Source organism: Triticum aestivum, chromosome 6D, assembly GCF_018294505.1.
Source record: "Triticum aestivum cultivar Chinese Spring chromosome 6D, IWGSC CS RefSeq v2.1, whole genome shotgun sequence".
Classification (NCBI taxonomy): Eukaryota; Viridiplantae; Streptophyta; class Magnoliopsida; order Poales; family Poaceae; genus Triticum; species Triticum aestivum.
The window spans coordinates 249,809,837-249,832,682 of NC_057811.1; positions in this window are offsets into that span (position 1 = coordinate 249,809,837).

Here is a 22,846-nt window from a genome sequence, read left to right on the forward strand (position 1 = left end):
TACAAAAACTCGTGGGTTGCGTGGTAGCCCTAAGCCGCTTTATCTCCAGATTGGGAGAACAGGCACTGCCACTCTATCGCCTTCTACGGCGAACCGATCACTTCGAGTGGACGGACGCGGCAACAACCGGACTGGAAGAAATAAAAACCCTTCTAGCGAGCAACCCAATCCTGGCCGCGCCAAACCCCGGTGAACCCATGTTACTATACATATCGGCAACAGATCAGGTGCTGAGCGCCGTGCTCGTCGTCGAACGGGAACATGACGGACACAAATTCCCGCTTCAGAAGACAGTATACTACGTATCCACTGTCCTTACACCATGCAAATCCCGGTACCCCCATTATCAAAAGATAGCATACGCAGTCTTCATGGCATCCCGAAAGCTACGAGACTACTTCCAGGAGTGTTCGATCACGGTGGCTTCCGAAGTAACACTCAACAACATAATAAACAACCGCTATGCCACGGTCCGGATTGCCAAATGGGCCATTGAGATTCTTCCATTTGATATTACATACAAACCATGTCGAGGTATTAAGTCCCAAGTACTGGCTGACTTCGTCACCGATGGACAGAGGCCGAACTCCCTAAAGAGTACGGCTCATATTCCAATTGGGTTATGTATTTTGATGGCTCCAAAATGCTGGCAGGGCTAGGAATGGGCGTCGTTCTAACGTCCCCCACTGGAGACATCGTTCAGTACGTACTCCAAATACTATACACAGACTCCAATAACGCAACCGAATACAAGGCCTTATTGCATGGTCTCCGGATGGCTGCCTCCATGGGCATACAACGCCTGGAAATGCGCGGGGACTCAAACCTTCCAATATCTCAAATAAATGCAGACTTCGATGCCAAAGATCCGAAGATGGTGGCTTATCGTAATGCCGTCCTAAAAATGTCGGCTCGGTTCGAGGGACTCGAGTTCCATCACGTGGCCCGCGAAAGTAATCAAGCAGTGGATGCTCTTGCTCGTATCGGCGCCAAGCGCGACCCTGTCCCACCCAACAACTTTCTGGAATGGATTTTTAAGCCATCCGTGGTGTGGCAGGGGGAAAGCGGCAACACTAGTCAGGATCCGAACACAACCCCAGATTCCAAACACACCGATATCATCGGAGGCTCAGCCACCGAAATAACACCGTCGTCCCATCTCATTATGGTAGTCATTGCCCCATGGACCGAACCCTTCTTGGCCTACCTTAATAGGAAGGAACTTCCCGAGGATCAGAATGAGGCCCGCCGCATCATCTGGCGTTCGAAGGCCTACAAGGTTCATGACGGAGAGCTCTATAAGAAAAGCGCTACCGGAGTCCTTCAAAGATGTATCTCCGAGGAGGAGGGGCGGCATCTCCTGGCTGAGATTCATGTCGGTCTCGGCGGGCACCACGTCGTAGCTCGAGCCCTCTTTAGCAAGGCCTTCCGTACATGGTTTTATTGGCCGACGGCCCGAGCAGATGCACAGGACCTAGTCCAACATTGCGTCAGATGCCAACTCTTCGCCAACCAAAGCCATATGCCCCCACTGCCCTACAAACAATCCCCATCACTTGGCCTTTTGCGGTCTGGGGACTGGATATGGTTGGACCCCTTAAAGGAGGAAGCCATAAGAAAAAATATCTGCTGGTCAGGGTGGATAAATTCACTAAGTGGATAGAGGCCAAACCAGTTAACACGGCCGAGTACGGGCCGGTGATAGAATTCATATCCGGCATCGTACACCGTTATGGTGTTCCACACAGCATCATCACTGATAACGGCTCCAACTTCATAGCCAACAAAGTGAAAACCGGGTGTGTCGTGGAATTGTCACGGCAGATGTCCTTGAGCTAGGACTTAGCCGTGGAGCCATCGCAACTAGGAAGCTTGAAGGGGTTATGCGGGACAAGAAACACGAGGGTTTATACTGGTTCGGCCCCTTACGGTGAAGGTAAAAGCCTACGTCCAGTTGAGGTGTTATTGATTAGGGTTACGATCACCAGGGAGCTAAACAGCTATGCCCGGCTCTCGATGAGATCATTGTCGCCCTTAAACCGCTGCCGGGTCGTCCCTTTATATAGGGAGGCTGACGCCCAGCAACCCTTAGAGTCCCGGCCGGCTCATAAGAGTGTCCGGCTCGGACTCTAAACAATACTTGCCTTACACTACAAGTTCTATTATAACAATAAAGATTGTACTACGAGCTTTAAGCCATCGCCGGGTCTCAGCCCATCTCTGGCCCATTATCTTGAAACTTAGCTCTGGGCTTCTAGCAATGACCCTTAGTGTAACCCGGCCCTCCTGGCGGGTGACTCCCAGGTCTATATCCTCAACATTAGGCCCCAGATTGACTTGAGCCGGCTCGTGTCAATCTTCAGCTCTGCAGACAGAAAAAATCTCCGGCTTACCATTCATGTGAAGGTCATAACCCGGAGTGACGTCATCCTCTGGACTCCGGATAATCCGCCGTGACGTCATCCTCCATTAAGTCCGTTTTTTACTCCGCCAGATCCGCAACGGATCTTTGCTTTTACTGTCCTTCCGAGAATCGAGGCGCCGTGAGGGGGAGATAACCACGCCGTGGCCTCCTTGAATCCCGCGCCCACTTATGACTCGGCCTTATAAATAGGCCGGCCCAGCACTTCCTTCTCACACTCTCCCTCTTCCTCCTCGCGCCATCGCTCCTCTGCTCGAGCTCCGCCACTGCCGCCGCCGTCGCGCCCCTGGTCTTCATCAACCCGGCCGCTGCATCACCCTGATTCGGACCAGACTCACGGCGGCGACCTCCGCTCCTTCCAACTCCGGTGAGTCTCCTTTGCCTTGCTAGAATAGATCTGTGGTAGGGTTCTTTCAGTTCTTCGTGTTCATCACCATTGCCCACAGATTCGGTAGTTCTTGTTGCCACTGTAGTTAGTTGATCTTTAACCTCGCGTAGAACCACTGCGGTAGAAGTTTGAGACCCATTTCATCTATAAGAAACCCTCTTTTTACTGCATAAGAACTGTGTTCAACCTCAAGAACTTCTTCTGCCTCTGTTTTTTAGGTCTAGAAAATTTTCACCTCGCCCGACCATTTTGATCCGAAAAAGTTACTGCAATATGTGAAATCCGTTTTACCACACTTAGTAAAAACTGCAACCCTTGAATCTTGGCGGCTTATGCTTCCGACTTAAAGAAAACACGCGCCGTAGAACGTTCCGGTTTAAAGAGAACCATGCTCCGTAGAATCCTCCGACTTAACTGCAGTAAGCCGTAGATGACCAACTTATCCTGAAAACTCCGACGGCTTAGATAACTCACCGTATCAATATATATCATTAGTTCCCTTCATAAGCCGTCACTGTAGTTTGAATGATAAACTCCGGCTTATAATTAACCCGGACACTTTCCTCTTTATCATAGATCACCAACCGTCACCATGCCTCCCAAGGCTCCCATCACTTGCAACTGGATGAAATCCAGCGTCACCGAAGAGACCCTGGCCAACTTTGTTAAGTCCGGATATCTGCCCAAGAAGGAAGTGATGTCCTACCGTGCCCCTGACCCGTCCGAAGAAAGACCACAGCCGAGGGACGGGGAGGTAGTGATCTTTGCAGACCATATGAGCCGGGGCTTCGCACCGCCCGGCTCAAAATTCTTCCGGGACGTGCTCAACTTCTTTGACCTTCGGCCTCAGGATATAGGACCCAATTCCGTATCCAACATCTGCAACTTCCAAGTTTTTTGTGAAGTATATCTTGGAGAAGAGCCGAGTCTGCTGCTCTTCAGAGAGCTGTTTTATTTGAACCGCCAAACCGAGTGCGCAAACGGTCCAAGTCTAGAGTTAGGCGGCATCTCCATCCAACGGCGCAGGGACTGCCTATTTCCTTACGCAGAACCGCCAAGTCACCCCAAGGACTGGAACATGACTTGGTTCTACTGCCAAGACACGTCCCCGGCTGATGAGAGCCCGCTGCCCGGCTTTCGCCCAACGCGCCTGGAACCGACTCATCCGCTATCCGACAAGCTGTCTGCCGCGGAACGCCAGCCTCTGCTTCCAACGATCAATAAGATCAAGGCCCTGCTAGGCAACGGTCTGAACGGAATAGACCTGGTCCGGGTCTGGATCTCTTGGCGGGTGATCCCATTGAGCCGCCGCCCCGGCTTAATGTGTGAGTACACCGGGCGAAAGGATGACCCGCAGAGGCACAGTCGCAACGACCTTCCAGAAGACGTTGCCGAAGAAGAGACCAAGGCTCTTTTAAACGAGAGCCTGGCGGACTGTGGAAAAACCGGGCTAGCCCCGTTCTGCAAGACCAATCCAGCCCCAGCGGTAAGCCGCTGACTTTAACCTTTCCATTTTGTTTTACCTGTCCTTTTACTAAGAGCTCATTACTGTATTTCTCAGGCTGATGATAAATTCTGGCGGGTCAAGTATGACCATGAGGCGGCCAAGAAGGCCAGGAAGGCGAAGAAAGCCGCCAAGAGAGCCGCCCCTCGCAAAAAGGGAAACAGACCCACTGCTTCGGAGCTGCTGCAATTAAGCGATAGCTCCGAGTCAGAGGTAACCCTTAAACCTTTTAAATTCTTGCAGTATATGTTGTCTGATGCTGTCCGCCTTATCAACACTTGCTTACTGACAGGACGACACCGGCGCCAGTAACCCGGTGATTGAAGAGGTAACGTTACTCCCCTCCGACTCGGAGCCTTTGCCACAGCTGAAAGTCCGAAGGGTAACCCGGAAAGTAAGCTTTTCTCATCCATTAGCTCATCAAGACCCTCAATTCCTTTTGAAGCAGCAGGTTCACGAAAGCCGGCGTCTCACCCGGGCCCGCAAGGACACCGGCCTCTCCACCGGGCTACCCGACGCAACGAGGAAGCGCCGCACTGAGGTTTTTTCTCACCTGTACCCTTTTCATCCGTTGGCGGGTGTCATCCGTCAGCCACTCAACTCTTCTGACTCCAATTACCAGGAGACCTCCCCCTCTTCGGGTGACTCCATGCAGTCAAGTCTGCCGGCCTTCAAGACTGCCCCCGGGTAATAACAATCTCCTTACATTATCTGTCTGTACTTACTCTTTGTATGCCTAACACTTCTGCCTTTTCAGTGCCCAGGCAAAGCTCACCAAAAGAGCAAAGAAGACAAGGTCAGCCGGAGTGCCAGACTTGCCTGAGCCGGAGACGACGGCTCAAGAGCCGCCAGCCGCCTCCGCCTCCGAAGCCACCATTCCCATGGACACGGCGCCTGAAGCCCCTGCCCCGAACACCAAGAGAACAACCGAAGCATCAGCTAACCCGGAGGCGTCCGGCTCAGCCCCACCAGCTAACGACCCGGACGTGGTAATTACCCGGACGGAGTATGTTGAGCCGGGGAGGCCGACCGCACTGGCCAAATGCTCCGCGAAGGGGGAGTTGCTGCAACCCCATCGGGTGAATCTGGATCTCTCCAGCTACACCGATTTAAGCATTGGAGAGCTTGTCTCAGGCTATATCAGCCAGGTTCACAAGAGCCGAGACGCCGAGATCGCCATGGTCAACCAGATCCAACAGAAATCTGAGGTAACCTTCTGCTGTTTTCTTATTTCTGCATAGTGATCCTTGTCATTCTAGCCCCCAAGTCTAGGACTTATACTTGAATATGTTGTAGACTTTAGATTCCGGCTTACTGAACTGAGCCGGCCGTACATAGATAGTTACGTTCAATATGCATTAGCCCCCAAGTGCCAAGTGTCTTTGCTTGGAAAGCGCTTGGGACTTTATAGAATGACTGTTAATAACCCGGAAATATATGCAGGCTGTTGGCAAGAAATTAGAGTCGGACCTGGCGGATCTCAAGAGCCGGCTGAAGGCACAAGAGATGGAGACCCGGAAGGCAAATGCCAAGTTTGTCTCCAGCATCGCCGCTCAGGAGAAATTGAAGACTGAATTCGACGCTGAGCGGAAGGCCTGGGCTGAGGAGAAAGCTGCACTGGTGACCCGGGCAGAACAGGCGGAGAAGGCCCTCACTGAGAAGACTGCTGAGCTCTCCGGTCTAAAGCGCCAAGTGTCCCAAATGGTAGCTGCCATCTTCGGTAAGTCGCCTCACCGGCTTTCATTCACGTTAGAATGTTTACATCTCCTAACTTATCCTTATCACCGGGTCATCTGATGTTGTTAAACAGGTTCCAGAAGCGCCAACTTGAACCAGAGCGTGGTCACCAAGTTAAAGGCCGTGTACACCCTGGTGGAACAGCTCTACACCGGGTCACAGCGGGCCTTAGCTGTGGTGGCCCTATCGAATGAAGTGCCGACTCATCTGGCCGAAGTCCTGCGCCGGCTCGCAGTTCTGCCGCAGCGGATCCAGGAGCTACGACGAGCATCCGCGAGATCCGGAGCAATCGCCGCGCTGAGCCGGGCCAAAGCATTCTTGCCGGAGCTAGACCCGGCAGACATCGCCCTGGGTTACCCCAGCCTGAAAGAAGACGGCTCAGCGTTCGACCAGAAGGACTTCGCGGCGTGTGTGAAGGCTGTGCGCCCGGTGGCCACCATCATCGGGAACGACACCGATTTAACCAAGTATCAGCCGGGATACAACGCGGAGAATCAGAGGATTCCAACCCCCCGCTATGAAGCTATCAATCTGATTCCTCCGGCTCGCCAGCACACCTTCGCCCCGGAGATTAACCCGGCCGGGTTAATCGACGAAGAAGCTCAGTTCGAAGCTCTCCGCGGCATCGACTGGAAGTCGTCAACCTTCGAGGTCTTGGGATCAACCGGAGCAGAAGACGAGCCGGGGACTTCAACCCAGCAGGCGTCGTAAAGTGGCTGGCGGTTCACCGAACAACACTCCAACCTTGAAACTTGAGGAATTTTGTAATAGACTAGGTGCAACATTTTATCTCTGCCGTGCCATCGTGCACGTAACGAATGCTGGAAATTCTTGAAATTATCCTGTGTTCCTCCGGGTAGTAATTATCCCTTTGTCCTTCTCAACCTTAAAAAGTGCCTTTAAGTATCTGCATAGAAAGGCAAATCACAAGTCGCAAGGCGGCTTACCGCCCTAAGAATCAGGTGTTTGAGATGGATAACCCGGAATACAAACCAAAAAAACTGGTCCTTAACTATATTCTGAACACAGTCGTGATAACACACTCAACAGCCTGTAAGCATACTTCCGGGTTAAATAGCCCATGATGCTCAACTAACAAGATAAACCGAAATTAAGCCGGCAAGTGAAACCCGGCAGTACATACTTTGACATGATCAGAGTAAACTTGTGGTAAAATGTAAAAATTTAAGGGCTTCCGGTTCGAATACGACCAGAAACTCGGTCCAAAGGGGTTAAGCTAAGATTCGGATACGATCATATAGCCCCCAGTGGGTTTGGCGATGCCAATCAAGAGGGTATCGACAGCTATGTTCTCTTTGGTTCGAATACGACCCATGTTTGAACAGGAAGCCCCCAAGTGATTCTGAAAATTGTTTAACGACGCTGATTCGAATACGATCCACGTCGGTTCTCAGAGGGTTTACACTATGATTCAAATATGACCAGAGGCAACTTCCCAATGAGCTCGGCACTTTGCCAATCAAATGGGTATCGACAGCTATGTTCTCTTTGGTTCGAATACGACCCATGTGTGAACAGGAAGCCCCCAAGTGACTTTATTGCTTACAGCTAGATTCGAAGATGATCATAAGCCGGATCTTCTGTAAGTCAGCATGTAAAAACAACACACATATTTGGGAGAGAGCAAAGGACAGAGGTCCTGCTTTATTGCTTTATCATAATATATACATGGCTGAGATAAATATGTACATCACAAGAGCCGGTAGCTCAAGTGTAGTAAGGCCGAAGCTGAGCTATGTTCCACGGCCGACGGGTCTCCTCCTCAGATTTACGCGAGTCTTTATGCTCCCGGATATCAATGAGGTAATATGACCCGTTGTGCAAGTTCTTACTGACCACAAAAGGCCCTTCCCAAGGTGGGGATAACTTGTGTGCATCCGTTTGATCCTGGATGAGCCGGAGCACCAGGTCGCCTTCCTGAAAGACCCGTGACTTGACCCGGCGGCTATGATAACGGCGCAGGTCTTGTTGGTAAATCGCTGAACGGGCGGCTGCCACATCACGCTGTTCGTCCAACAAGTCCAGAGCATCTTGGCGCGCCTGTTCATTATCCGTCTCAACATAAGCCGCCACACGAGGTGAATCATGACGGATGTCGCTGGGGAGAACCGCTTCTGCTCCATAAACCATGAAGAAAGGCGTGAAGCCGGTAGACCTGTTAGGAGTAGTGTTGATGCTCCATAAGACGGAGGGCAATTCCTCCACCCAACAACCCGGCGTCCGTTGCAAAGGGACCAAAAGCCGGGGTTTGATGCCCTTCAGAATCTCCTGGTTAGCTCTCTCAGCTTGACCATTAGACTGGGGATGAGCTACTGAAGAAACATCAAGCCGGATATGCTCTCGTTGACAAAACTCCTCCATAGCGCCTTTGGACAGATTAGTGCCATTGTCTGTTATGATGCTGTGCGGAAAACCGAAGCGGAAGATCACCTTTTTCATAAATTGAACCGCCGTGGCTGCATCACACTTGCTAACTGGCTCAGCTTCCACCCACTTCGTGAATTTGTCCACTGCCACCAAGAGGTGGGTCTTCTTATCCTTGGACCGTTTAAAAGGCCCAACCATATCAAGCCCCCAGACCGCAAAGGGCCAGGCGATTGGAATCATCCTCAACTCCTGAGCCGGCACATGAGCCCGTCGTGAGAACCTTTGGCAGCCATCACATTTACTGACCAAGTCCTCTGCATCAGCGTGAGCCGTCAGCCAGTAAAAACCATGACGGAAAGCCTTGGCCACAAGAGATTTTGAACCGGCATGATGGCCACAATCCCCTTCATGGATCTCGCGCAAGATCTCTTGACCTTCCTCAGGGGAGATACAACGCTGAAATGCCCCTGAAACACTGCGATGATACAACTCGCCATCGATAACAATCATTGACTTAGCCCGCCGGGTTATTTGCCTGGCCAGAATTTCATCCTCAGGCAACTCTCCCCGGGTTATATAAGCCAGATATGGCATTGTCCAGTCTGGTATGACATGAAGAGCTGCCACCAGTTGCGCCTCCGGGTCAGGGATAGCCAAGCCCTCCTCTGTAGGCAACTTGACCGAAGGGTTGTACAGGACATCCAGGAAAGTGTTAGGCGGCACCGGCTTTCGCTGAGAGCCTAGCCGGCTTAACGCGTCAGCCGCCTCGTTCCGCCTGCGATCAATATGCTCCACTTGGTATCCCTGGAAGTGCCCGGCAATGGCATCAACCTCGCGGCGATAAGCCGCCATTAGAGGATCCTTAGAATCCCAGGTGCCGGATACTTGTTGAGCCACCAAGTCTGAGTCACCAAAGCACCTCACCCGGCTTAAGCTCATCTCCTTAGCCACCCGAAGACCGTGGAGCAAAGCCTCGTATTCAGCCGCATTGTTAGTGCAAGGAAACATCAACCGTAGCACATAATGGAATTTGTCACCTTTGGGGGAAGCTAAGACAACACCAGCTCCCGAGCCCTCCAGCTGCCTGGACCCATCAAAGTGAATAGTCCAATAAGTGTTATCCGGCTTTTGCTCAGGTACTTGCGACTCTGTCCAATCATTGATGAAATCTATCAAGGCCTGAGACTTAACAGCAGTGCGTGGCACATATTTGAGGTCATGAGGACCAAGTTCTATAGCCCACTTAGCAATTCTCCCTGTAGCCTCTCTGTTCTGGATAATATCACCGAGAGGGGCGGAACTGACCACAGTGATGGGATGACCCTGAAAATAATGCTTAAGCTTCCGGCTCGCCATAAACACCCCATATACGAGCTTCTGCCAATGCGGATACCGCTGCTTGGACTCAATGAGCACCTCACTGACATAATAAACCGGCCGCTGAACCGGATGCTCCTTACCCGCCTCCTTGCGCTCCACCACAATAGCCACGCTGACGGCTCGTGCGTTTGCCGCCACATACAGTAGCAAGGGCTCCTTATCAACCGGAGCAGCAAGGACGGGGGGCTCTGCCAGTTGCTTTTTCAAATCCTCGAAGGCGGTATTAGCTGCATCATTCCATACAAAGTTATCCGTTTTCTTCATCAACTGATATAAAGGCATAGCCTTCTCACCCAAGCGGCTTATGAACCGGCTTAAAGCAGCGATGCGACCTGCCAAACGCTGAACATCATTTATACATGCCGGCTTAGCTAGAGAAGTGATAGCTTTGATCTTCTCCGGGTTAGCTTCAATTCCTCTGTCAGAAACCAAGAAGCCCAATAGCTTGCCCGCAGGAACACCAAAAACACATTTGGCCGGGTTAAGCATCATCTTGTAGACCCGGAGATTATCGAAGGTTTCCCTTAAGTCATCTATCAGGGTTTCCTCCTTGATGGACTTAACCACAATATCGTCCACGTAAGCGTGAACATTGCGCCCGATCTGTTTATGGAGACAATTCTGTACACAACGCTGGTAAGTCGCCTGCGCACACTTGAGCCCAAAGGGCATAGAGACATAGCAGAAGGCTCCAAAGGGAGTGATGAACGCCGTCTTCTCCTGGTCCTTAACTGCCATCTTAATCTGATGATACCCTGAATAAGCATCCAAGAAACTTAAGCGTGCACAACCCGCCGTAGCATCAATGATTTGATCGATACGGGGGAGGGCAAAAGGATCAGCCGGACACGCCTTGTTCAAATCCGTGTAATCCACACACATCCGCCAGGTGCCGTTCTTCTTAAGTACAAGCACCGGGTTAGCCAACCACTCTGGGTGAAAAACCTCGACAATGAACCCGGCCGCCAAGAGCCGGGCCACTTCTTCACCAATGGCTTTCGCCTCTCTTCATTAAACCGTCGAAGGAACTGTCTGACCGGCTTAAATTTTGGATCAACATTGAGAGTGTGCTCAGCGAGTTCTCTAGGTACACCTGGCATGTCAGAAGGTTTCCATGCAAAGATGTCCCTATTCTCACGGATGAACTCGATGAGCGCGCCTTCCTATTTCGGGTCCAGATTTGCACTGATGCTGAACTGCTGAGACGAGTCACCTGGAACAAAATCAACAAGTTTAGTCTCATCAGCTGATTTAAACTTCATTGCTGGTTCATTCTCCGTGGTTGGCTTTTTCAGAGAGGTCATATCTGTTGGGTCAACATTGTCTTTATAAAATTTCAACTCTTCTGTGGCACAAACAGACTCTGCATAAGCCGCGTCACCTTCCTCACACTCCAGAGCCACTTTCCGGCTGCCGTGAACCGTAATAGTCCCGTTGTGACCCGGCATCTTGAGTTGTAGGTACACATAACACGGCCGTGCCATGAACTTGGCGTAAGCCGGCCGTCCGAATATAGCATGGTATGGACTTCTTATCTTGACCACCTCAAAGGTCAACTTCTCCACCCTGTAGTTGTTCTCATCACCGAAGGCCACTTCCAGTTCGATCTTGCCGACTGGATAAGCCGATTTACCGGGTACCACACCATGGAAGATAGTATTTGACTGGCTGAGGTTCTTATCAACTAGCCCCATACGACGGAAAGTCTCATAATAGAGGATGTTGATGCTGCTGCCTCCATCCATGAGTACCTTTGTGAACTTATAGCCTCCCACTTGAGGAGCCACCACTAAGGCCAGGTGGCCCGGGTTATCCACCCGGGGAGGGTGATCCTCCCTACTCCACACTATGGGCTGCTCCGACCACCGTAAGTAGCGTGGAACCGCCGGCTCAACAGCATTAACAGCCCTCTTGTGAAGCTTCTCGTCTCGTTTGCACAAACTAGTGGTGAACACGTGATACTGTCCACCGCTAAGCTGCTTTGGGTTGGTCTGATAGCCCCCCTGTTGCTGTTGATGACCCTGACCAGACTGTTGATTAAAGCCCCCTTGACCGTTCTGAGGACCGGGGTTTGAGCCGCCTCCCGGGCCATGAAAGCCGCCAGCGCCGGAGCCGCCGGCGCCTGAGCCGCCGCCCGGGCCATTGTAGTTTTTAAAGGCCTTCATGATAGCACAATCCTTCCACAGATGAGTCGCTGGCTTCTCTCTAGAGCCGTGTCTCGGACAAGGTTCATTCAACAGCTGCTCCAGAGAAGGTCCTGACCCGCCGCCTCGGGGAGGGGGCCTCCCCTTGCGTCGCTGGTTGTTACCTTGGGTGTTGGCTACGAACTCCAGGCTGCCATCGGCCTTGCGCTTGCCTCCTCCTTGATTCCCCGGGTTAAACTGAGGACCCTTGCCATTGCCGTTCTTCTTTCCCTTCCCTGTCCTTTCATCATCTGAAGGGGGATCCTTGGTACCAACAGAATCAGCGTACTTAACCAGAGCCGCCATCAGTGTACCCATATCAGTACAGTCACGCTTAAGCCGTCCGAGTTTCATCTTTAGGGGTACAAAGCGACAGTTTTGTTCCAACATTAAGACTGCAGAGCCAGCATCCATCTTATCTGACGAATGTATGATCTCCTTGACCCGGCGAACCCAATGGGTCGTGGATTCACCCTCCTGCTGTTTACAGTTAGTCAAGTCCACAATTGACATAGACTGCCTACAGGTATCCTTGAAGTTTTGAATGAACCGGGCTTTCAGCTCGGCCCAAGACCCAATGGAGTTCGGTGGTAGCCGTTTTAACCACGTGCGGGAAGTTCCATCTAACATCATGGTGAAATATTTGGCCATGGCCGCCTCGCTGACCTCTAGCAGTTCCATAGCCATCTCATAACTCTCAATCCAGGCCGCAGGCTGTAAGTCGGCTGTATAGTTAGGCACCTTCCTAGGGCCCTTGAAATCCTTAGGTAGACGTTCATTACGGATGGCCGGCACCAAACAAGGGACACCCCCGGTCCTGGTAGAAATACCCACATCAACGGACGCCGTCGGATAAGCCGGGGGGGTCTGATAAGCCGTCAATTGCGGCACCTGCTCTGCCTCTTGCCGTGCTTGGTCTGCTGCGTAGAAGGCTCCAACATGAGCCGGGCCATGGCCAGGGGGTGGGTCATGGCGTCGGACATTACTTGAGCCGGTTGCTGAGACCATGTGCCGGCTGTAACTCGGGCTCTGGCCTGGGCGAGGAGTTGAGTGGATCCTGTCCCGGCTGTAGGAGTACGCCTCTTGCTGTGCTAGAGCTGTCTGCAGGAGTTCCCTGACCCGGCGGGTTTCGACGGCTGCCGGAGAATTGCCGTCAACGGGAAGAGCCGCCAGTCGTGCTGCCGCAGCTACCATGTTCTCCAGCGGGTTATCGTAATGACCCGGGGGTATTGGCACATACTGAGGCGGGGCAGGGGGCACCTGGGGAGGCCCCATTACTCGTGGCTGAATAAGGGGTCCCGACCCGGGCGCAATGACCCCTGGTGGGTTACTGGATCCCGCACCCGGCGTGTTGAAGAGGTTGCGCGGATCGTAAACCGGCGGGAGTCGAGACTGGGCCTTCTGATGCCTCCTTCTCATGACCTCGTTGGCCGCGTTCTGATCCATCGTGAGTTGGAAGGACTGCGCCTGAATCAACTGAGTCCGGGCGTCGAGAGCCGCCCGCTCCGCCGCCAGCCTGATCCCTTCTGCTGCAAGATCCTCTTTAGCTTTCATCAGATCCAATTTTAACTGTGCCACCTCCGCGTCATGCTGGGCTTGATCTGCCGGGTCAACCGTGGCAGTTAACAGGGCCGTCATCTTATCTGTGAGATCCATCAGCACCTGAGCCGGGGAAGGCTCCGGGTTTCCGATCCGGTAGCGGGGTTCTGAACAGGCTGCGCACCAGCCATAAAAACTCCGACCTGACTTGGCGGCTCAAAAAGGTCCGGAATACTGTTGCCATCGGAATAACTCATGAGCCTGCCATCTTGAAGTTGGTACAACGAGTTTGACTCATCAGCGGCCGACTCGCCGTCAGAGCCGGCGGCCGCCTCATCCCCAGACCCAGATGGATCAGAGGGCCTTCCATGGATGCACCCCACAAAAGCGCGCTTTAAGGCAGGCCGGGCCCGGGCGGGTCGTGCGCGCTGAGCCGTTTCGATGAGATCGGCGCAGAGATCCGGCTCGGGGCCCGGCTCACCAACCTTGCCAATGAAGACATGAATTCCGCCAAAGGGGACCCGGTACCCGTACTCCACTGAGCCGGCGTCGGGGCCCCAGTCCGCATCGTCGATGTAGAGCTTGCCGCGACGACTCTTGGTCATCCGGCCCACAGCGTATCCCTTGAGCCCTTCGAAGCTGCCCTTCAAGAACTCAAATCCACCGTGCGCCAGCCCCACGGTGGGCGCCAACTGTCGTGGAATTGTCACGGCAGATGTCCTTGAGCTAGGACTTAGCCGTGGAGCCATCGCAACTAGGAAGCTTGAAGGGGTTATGCGGGACAAGAAACACGAGGGTTTATACTGGTTTGGCCCCTTACGGTGAAGGTAAAAGCCTACGTCCAGTTGAGGTGTTATTGATTAGGGTTACGATCACCAGGGAGCTAAACAGCTATGCCCGGCTCTCGATGAGATCATTGTCGCCCTTAAACCGCTGCCGGGTCGTCCCTTTATATAGGGAGGCTGACGCCCAGCAGCCCTTAGAGTCCCGGCCGGCTCATAAGAGTGTCCGGCTCGGACTCTAAACAATACTTGCCTTACACTACAAGTTCTATTATAACAATAAAGATTGTACTACGAGCTTTAAGCCATCGCCGGGTCTCAGCCCATCTCTGGCCCATTATCTTGAAACTTAGCTCTGGGCTTCTAGCAATGACCCTTAGTGTAACCCGGCCCTCCTGGCGGGTGACTCCCAGGTCTATATCCTCAACAGGGTGCGCTAATCTGGGCATCAAGCTCGATTACGCCTCTGTCTATAATCCGCAGACAAACGGTCAAGTCGAACGAGCCAATGGTCTTATTATGAGCGGCATCAAGCCTAGACTAGTGCGGTCTTTGAAATAATCAGACAAACACTGGGTTGAGGAACTTGACTCCGTACTCTAGGGGCTGCGGACCATGCCCAATCGCACTACCGGATACACACCTTTTTTCATGGTGTACGGTGCAGAGGCTGTGCTACCCTGCGACATTATACATGACTCACCTCGGGTGTGCATGTACGAAGAGAAAGAGGCCGAGCTCGATTGGCAGGACAGCCTAGACGCCTTGGAGGAGGAGCGTGACGTTGCAAAAGCCCGTTCCGCATTCTATCAACAACAGGCCCGCAAATATCAAAGCAGAGAAGTACGGGCCAAGACTTATAACGTTGGCGAACTCGTTCTACGCTTGTCGGAGAAGAAAAAGGACAAACTCAAGCCCAAATGGGAGGGTCCCTTCATGATTGACGAAGTTCTCACCGGAGGAGCGTACCGCCTGCATGATGCGTCAGACAATCGCCTCGAGCCGAACCCCTGGAACGCGGCCAGACTCCGAAGATTCTATGCCTATGCACCGAACTCTTTGTTCGTCTCCTTCTCCTTGCTGTTTCCATAATACTCTTTTTTTCTTTTTTCTTTCTCTCTCTTTTTGTTTTTTCTCTTCAGCCTTACAGCTTTTGTGCAGTTAGACCGTGCATGCCTGACGCACACATCTTTAAAAATGTACGTCCATTATACTTGGGAGCTTCTTGATCAGAAGCTTGCTATATTTATTTCCCGAGCATGAAGCTCATCACATATGCGATTTTTCCATATGTACCTTTTCTTCACCATTATATGCATCGATATGACTTAAGTTTTGGCCAAGCTAGGTTGCCTGGCTCCTGTGCTTATGTCCTACGTTCCCATTAGTTCAGCTAGGGCATAAAGGGAGCACCTCTGCGATTGTTACTGCCTGGTCATCCGGACGTGTACCTCAGACTGGGTGAAGCCGAAAGCTAGCATTCTTTAGGGAATATTCGGTCAGTGAATTAGAGATGTTTTTGCATTCACTTCATTGTGAACCCCCAGAAGTCAAAAATACTGCGATCTTTCAATCACAGTTCGGACATGCACTTCAACGCATGCGCACCCAGAGAAAGGAACCCTTAATGGAACTATTCTCTCTGGAAGATGTTTCTTACAATCTTAACGTAATATAACATAACTAGCCAGATACAACTTGTCTGTTCAAGCAATTATGACCGCTACGCCTGGTTTCCATGCATACCCCGGCCTATTCGGCCGCACTGGTATTCGGAAACACTCCGCGCCTTCGGGTCCAGATGTCAAAGCGGAAAGGTCTGCCATGACAATAGTTTTACAATTCAGCTAGATTTACATATATAAAGGAAAGTACACGGTCACTTGGACTCATAAATTTCCTCCTCTATATCATCCAATAGGCTGTATAACTTACAATCCTATTGGGAATACTTGGCAGCTACTGCTACTTGGTCATACACCAAATTAACGGGAACTTCTTTTCCATCTGACCCTAGAGGTCCGACCCGGGCCATGCGATTTGGATCAAGCTTGGTATACCGTGTCTTTGCCATGGCCCAGGCCTCTCGCGCACCCTCCCGGCAGGCCGATATTTTCCATAATCGGATACGCCGACGCGCTCCCTTGAATAGTTCTAGAAGCTCCTCCATGCTTTCTAGAGGGGAGGCGGATGGCCATAAGGCCTTGGCAACACTCCGCATTGCCTGCCGGGCTTGCTCGTGCACTTGCGAGAGCCCTTGCAGTAGATCGCCCGACAATCCGGACGTCTCCTCTTCGGGACGGCCCGTCAGCATACCTGCAAACATACATCTATTAGTTCCTTGTGTCTCTGAATTATCATAAGGTAAGTTCGGCCACATACTGAATATGCCGCCTCACAGCATTTTATTCTCCTTCACGGAGTCGGCCAGCTGGGCCCGCACATCTTTCAGTTCCTCGCCCAGCTGGATGTTTTGATCCTGGAGCTTGTTTTTCTCCTCTCTGACTCGGGTCAGAAAGCACTCGCCTGCAGCATGTAGCCTTTTCGCCTCTTTCTCGCTTGTTTGGGCGGCTTTCAGCTTCCCTTCCAATTGGTTGGACGATCCTATTGGGATAAGGAATAGTATTAACACAAGTTGGTACACCATTATTATTTCTCGATGGAGGGGAATATTACCAGACGGCGCCTTCTTGGACTCTTCCAGTTCGGTGGTAGCAGCAGTTAGCTGTGTCCGACATTGTTCCAGCTCTTGGGCTAGCAGACTGCTCTTCTCCGACAGAACCTGGGTATACAACGATCCTTAAATCACTTGTACCAACTGCTTCAAGTCTTGGGGGCTACTAGCATATGGTCACCATATTCGGACAAATTAAACTTACCTGTACATCTTTTAAATGCTGCTCCGTGGCCCTGTTAAGACCATCCCGAGCAGCCCGGATGTACGCATCAGCTGAGCTGAAGGCACTGAACGCTTCTTTTGAAAAGTGAGGATCTCGTAAAACGGCCCTCCGGCGCCGATGATTCATGGTGCTTTCCACTTCCGAGTTGGTGACGGACATATCTTCCGAGCCCTCAGCCGAAGGACAGTCCGGCGCCGCTCCCCTATCAACCCCCATCTCCTCGGCTGGGACCGGATCCTGGGTGTTGGGAGTGCGACTCGCCGGATCCCCGGACATAGTCCGGCAAACCCTCTTCATGATACAGGGCGAACATAAAAGTCACAGTTGGATGCGACTACTACAGAAACGTATTTGCGAATCTATACCTCTTTGATAAAGGTTTGGCCGTCTCTTTGCTTGCCTTCCTCTTCGAAGTCTGGCCTGGCGTAGGGACCACCCTCTTCGGAGATACCCCCAGGGCAGCATGGCGCGCTGAACGCCTCCCCTTTTGAGCACAGGATGGTGCGATGGGTGAGGTAGGATGTGAAAACTCTTTTGGACAAAGTGTCCCTTGATTACTTACATGCGAAGCAGGGAGAAGACTGGGATAGTCGGCGATGATGGCCACTTCTGTGCCGTCATAGCTCGTTCGGTAAAACACCCCATTCTCGAGCACCACAAATATATCCGGATCCTCTTCGAATCTGGGGCCAAGGTCCCGATTGTGGCCCTCGGGCTGCGGGGCGGGGCTGTGAAGCACCTCGGAAATCTTTCGCCAGTGCTATTATAAATGAACGAGCTAATATTCATTGAATGTAGCTCAGGGAGTGGAATGAGTAGAGCAGAAGAGTTGTGGGCTTACCCAGCTAGGAGGACTGTACATAGAATATCCTTCTCTGTGCTTGATATGCAGGAACTCCTCTTCCTCCCCCTTGAACAGTTCGACATATATTTTGGCCAGGGCGGCAGGGGTGTCTAGACCTTTCCTGCCGCAGTGGGAGGCGTCGTCTTCCCCATTGTAGTTCCACATGGGAAGTCCTCTGTATTGGAGTGGCTAGACCCCCCCCCCCCCGCACTATGGAGGTCGCCATTACTTCAACTATTGTATATCCGGATTGGGCAAGCATCCTTATCTTGCTCAAGAGTTGGCAAACCTCCGCACTATCTTCCTCCTCGAGGCTCCGAGGGCAGCAGCTGTGGCGCTTCTTTAAAGGAGCACTTGTGAACTCAGGAAGACCCCTCCGGACTGGGTGTAGAAGTACGACGTCCTCGATGTAGAACTACTCGGAAGTCCACTCTTCAAAAGCCTTCTTCGGTGTGCCGGATAGGTATCCGGTCTCGGCAATGCGCCATATTTTGGCTCCAACCACTTAAAATATTGATCCTTCGTGGTTACGCGGGACAAGGCAGAATAACCTTCTCCACGGTTCAAAATGGGCCTCACAACCCAGGAATAGTTCGCATAAAGCGACATAACCCGCAATGTGCAGGATGGAGGCTGGAGTAAAGTTGTGCAGCTGGAGGCCATAATATTCCAGAAGCCCTCAGAGGAATGGATGAATTGGAAATCCCACGCCCCTTAGCAGATAGGGGACGAAACACACTCATTCCACCACGGATGTATTGGGGAAATCCTCCGCCTGGGTTTTGCCGTTGAAGGAGGCCAACCCTGCTCGAACAGGGACCAGATCCGCAGGGGGGAGAAACCCCTGCGTTTGCAGCTTCACCAGCTGACCGTGGGATACGGAGCACCTCTCCCACTCGCCTTTTTCTGGACCGCGGGAATGGGAGGAGGAGCTGGGAGCGCTAGCCATGTTGGAGTGGTCTTTCCTAAGCAGTCTCTGAGGATTTTTTTCCGTGTGGTGCCGAATGGATCTGAGATCCAATCTCTTTATAGGCGCTCTTTCTCGCGTGGTTGGGGTGTTAAGTGCAAAAAACACCCTGACCTCTCGCATTCGCTTGACACGTGGAAGCCAAAGTTGTTGATACCTAGAAACCGAGGGGTAGGCTATTAAATGGAAGGCCGAATACATCACTTTGAAGTCATCAGGAGAGGAAGCCGCCTTGCAATGCTGAAGACAATCTATACGCGGAACACCTCGTCATTGAAGATTGGTTCGGGGGCTACTGAGGGAGTCCTGGACTAAGGGGTCCTTGGGCGTCCGCCTGTTAGCCGTGGGCCGGACTGATGGGCTGTGAAGATACGAAGACCGAGGACTTTACCCGTGTCCGGATGGGACTCTCCTTGGCGTGGAAGGCAAGCATGGTGATCAAACATGTAGATTCCCTTCTTTGTAACCGACCTTGTGTAACCTTAGATCCTCCTGGTGTCTATATAAACCAGAGGACTTAGTCCGGAGGGGAGAGATATTCATTACCCTAGTCATATAGGCTAGACTTCTAAGGTTTAGCCACTACGATCTCGTGGTAGATCCACTCTTGTAACCCTCATATTCATCAAGATCAATCAAGCAGGAAGTAGGGTATTACCTCCATAGAGAGGGCACGAACCTGGGTAAACATCGTGTCCCCTATCTCCTGTTACCATTGACAATTGACTCACAGTTCGGGACCCCCTACCCGAGATCCGTCGGTTTTGACACCGACAATAGTGCCCAGTGCTAGTTTTTGTTTTTTCCTTGTTTTTTACTTCGCACAAAATCAGTACCAAACGGAGTCCAAATGCAGCGAAACTTTTTGGAGATTTTTTCTGGACCAGAAGACACCTGTTGGGCCAAAGAAGTACCAGAGGGGGGCTCCGAGGGGAGAACAACCCACCTCGGAGCGCCTGGGGGACCAGGCGCGCCCTGGTTGGTTGTGTTCACCTCGGCCTCCTCCCGCACCGCCTCTTTGCTCTATAAATACCCCAAAAATCCAAAAACCCTAGGGGAGTTGACGAAACACAAATCCAGCTGCCGCATGTTTTAGAACCACCAGATCCAATCTAGACACCATCACAGAGGGGTTCATCATCCTCATTGGTGCCTCTCCGATAATGCGTGAGTAGTTCACTGTAGACCTATTGGTCCGTAGGCAGTAGCGAGATGGCTTCATCTCTCTCTTTGGATTCTCAATACAATGGTCTCTTTGAGATCTATTTGATGTAAATCTTTTTGCGGTGTGTTTCTAGGGATCCGATGAACTTAGAGTTTATGATCAGATCTATTTTATCCATGAAAGTTATTTGAGTTTTGTTCTCTTATATGCATGATTACTTATAGCCTCGTCTTTCTTCTTCGAATCTTTGGTTTAGTTAGGCTAGCTAGATCGGTTTTTCTTGCCATGGGAAGAGGTGCTTTGTTATGGGTTCGGTCGTGCGGTGTTCTTTCGCAGTGATGGAAGGGGCTGCAAGACATGTATTGATCGTTGCCATTAAGGATAACAAGATGGGGTCTATTCCTACATGAATATATCTTGTCTACATCATGTAATTGTTCTTATTGCATTACTCTATTTTTTCATGAACTTAATACAGTAGATGCATGCTGGATAGCAGTCGATCTGTGGAGTAATAGTAGTAGATGCAGGCAGGAGTCGGTTTACTAATCTTGGACGTGATGCCTATATTATGATCATTTCCTGGATATCGTCATAATTATTTGAAGTTCTATCAATTGCCCAACAGTAATTTGTTTACCCGCTGTATGAGATCTTTCTCGAGAGAAGCCACTAGTGAAATCTACGGCCCCCGACTCTATTCTTTATCATATTTGCTTTCCGATCTATTATTTGCCACTTTTATTTTAGATCTATTATTCCAAAAACCCAAAAATACCGTGCTGCAATTTTTGGTTATTTATTTTATTTCGCGTTTCCGCGAGATCTATTTATCCAATCAACTACAAACCAATATTTCTTTTACCCGGGAGGGATTGACAACCCCTCTTACACATCGGGTTGTAAGTATTTGTTCTTTATGTGTAGGTACCGTTTACATAGTGTTGCTTGGTTCTCCTACTGGTTTGATAACCTTGGTCTCATCACTAAGGGAAATACCTGTCGGCGTCCTGGGAACGGGGGTCCCCAGACTTGCCTGCCTGCGGCCCACAGCATTGCTCCAGCGGCGGCCCTGTACGGCCCATCTTCACCAGCAAACGCTCAAGACCCTCGTGAGGGGCCAAGCCTCGCAAGGCGGACGACACAAGACCTCCTCGGGAGTGGCCTCAGCAGGCTGGCTCGCGAGGGGCGAAGAGTTCAAGGCAAGGGACACCTCGCGAGGTTCTCATGATGCAAGCCATGACGACCGAAGCCAGGCGGGTGCCAGGCGGGCGCCAGCGCGCGCAGTGTCCTCGTTTCCTCTTTGTTGCTAAAGGGGCAAGCGCAGGCGAGGAGTCCCGAGGCATCAGGCAAAGGTTTCCATATCGATGCAACGAGACCAAGACCAGCAGGACGACAAGGCGGAGGTCACCGTGGAGCCCAAGAAGGCGTCACCACCAGAGCCTTTGGCAGGCGAAGACCACCTTTAGTCAGGATAACTTGTACTAGTTGTCTCCCTTTGAATTTGACCGTTGTTGGCTCCCTTCCCGCTCAATATTTGGGGAGACGACCAGGGCCTCTATAAATAGGACTAGCCACCACAGTAGGAGGCAACGGATTCAGATCATCCTCACCCACACAAGTCCACCAAGCACAAGAACACCTCTCTTCAGGTGGTTGTTCTTCCCTTGTACTGTTCATCCTCAGCCCAAGAGGCAATCCACCACACCACACTGGAGTAGGGTATGACACCACAACGGTGGCCCGAACCAGTATAAATCTTGTGTCTCTTATGTTGCGAGTTCGTCGAGCTAAGCTTTGAGATCGCGGTGAGGCTGAGGGCGTGATTAGGTAGGGGGAGATCTTCGTGCGCACCCCAGTGTTCGAACCTCAAGGGTTTTGCCGGAACCCGAAATCCGATATTTTGCGCGCCAGGTAGGGGTGCGCCGAGCTTTCCTTCCATCAATCTGCGCTTCGCCACCACCGTGCTTCGTCCCCATGGCAGGCGTCGCGCTTCCGGCTCTGACGACTTGTGCTAGTGGCGGGGCCAGGGGGCTCCGAGCCTTGGCCCCCTCCTTACGGCAGGTGCAGTGGCCGCCCAAGTTCAAGCCGGAGATGCCACCGTGCTACGACGGCGCGGTGGACCCGTCGGTTTTCCTGCTGGCGTACGAGGAGGCCGTCCTTAAGGCTGGGGGCGACGACAAGGTCATGGCCAACTGGCTTCCCATGGCCCTCACTGGTGCACCGCGCGCCTGGCTGCTCAACCTTCCAGGGTCCACGGTGGCGTCTTGGGAGGAGCTGCGCAGCCTTCTCGTCACGCGCTTCGCAGCGCAGGCGCCCCCCGCCGTTGCGGCACTCCTCGGCGGCTCGCAAGCGCCGCCCTCGGACCGTCACGCCAAGCTGTTCTTTTGCCAGATTGGGGCCACCTCCACGCGGCAAGGGGCTCCCCCGGGTTGGGCGGCGCCCAAGGCCGACCTAACCTTCGGCTCGGGGGATCACCCCGTCACCACTGTCGGCTCAGGCGTGCTCCCAATGCTCTGCACGCCCACCATCTACAGCGTAGCCGTCACCAAGACCCTCATCGACGGCGGCGCCGGCCTCAACGTGCTCTCTATGGAAGCTTTTAGCCTTCTTCACGTACCACTCGAGCGGCTTCGCCCTAGCAAGC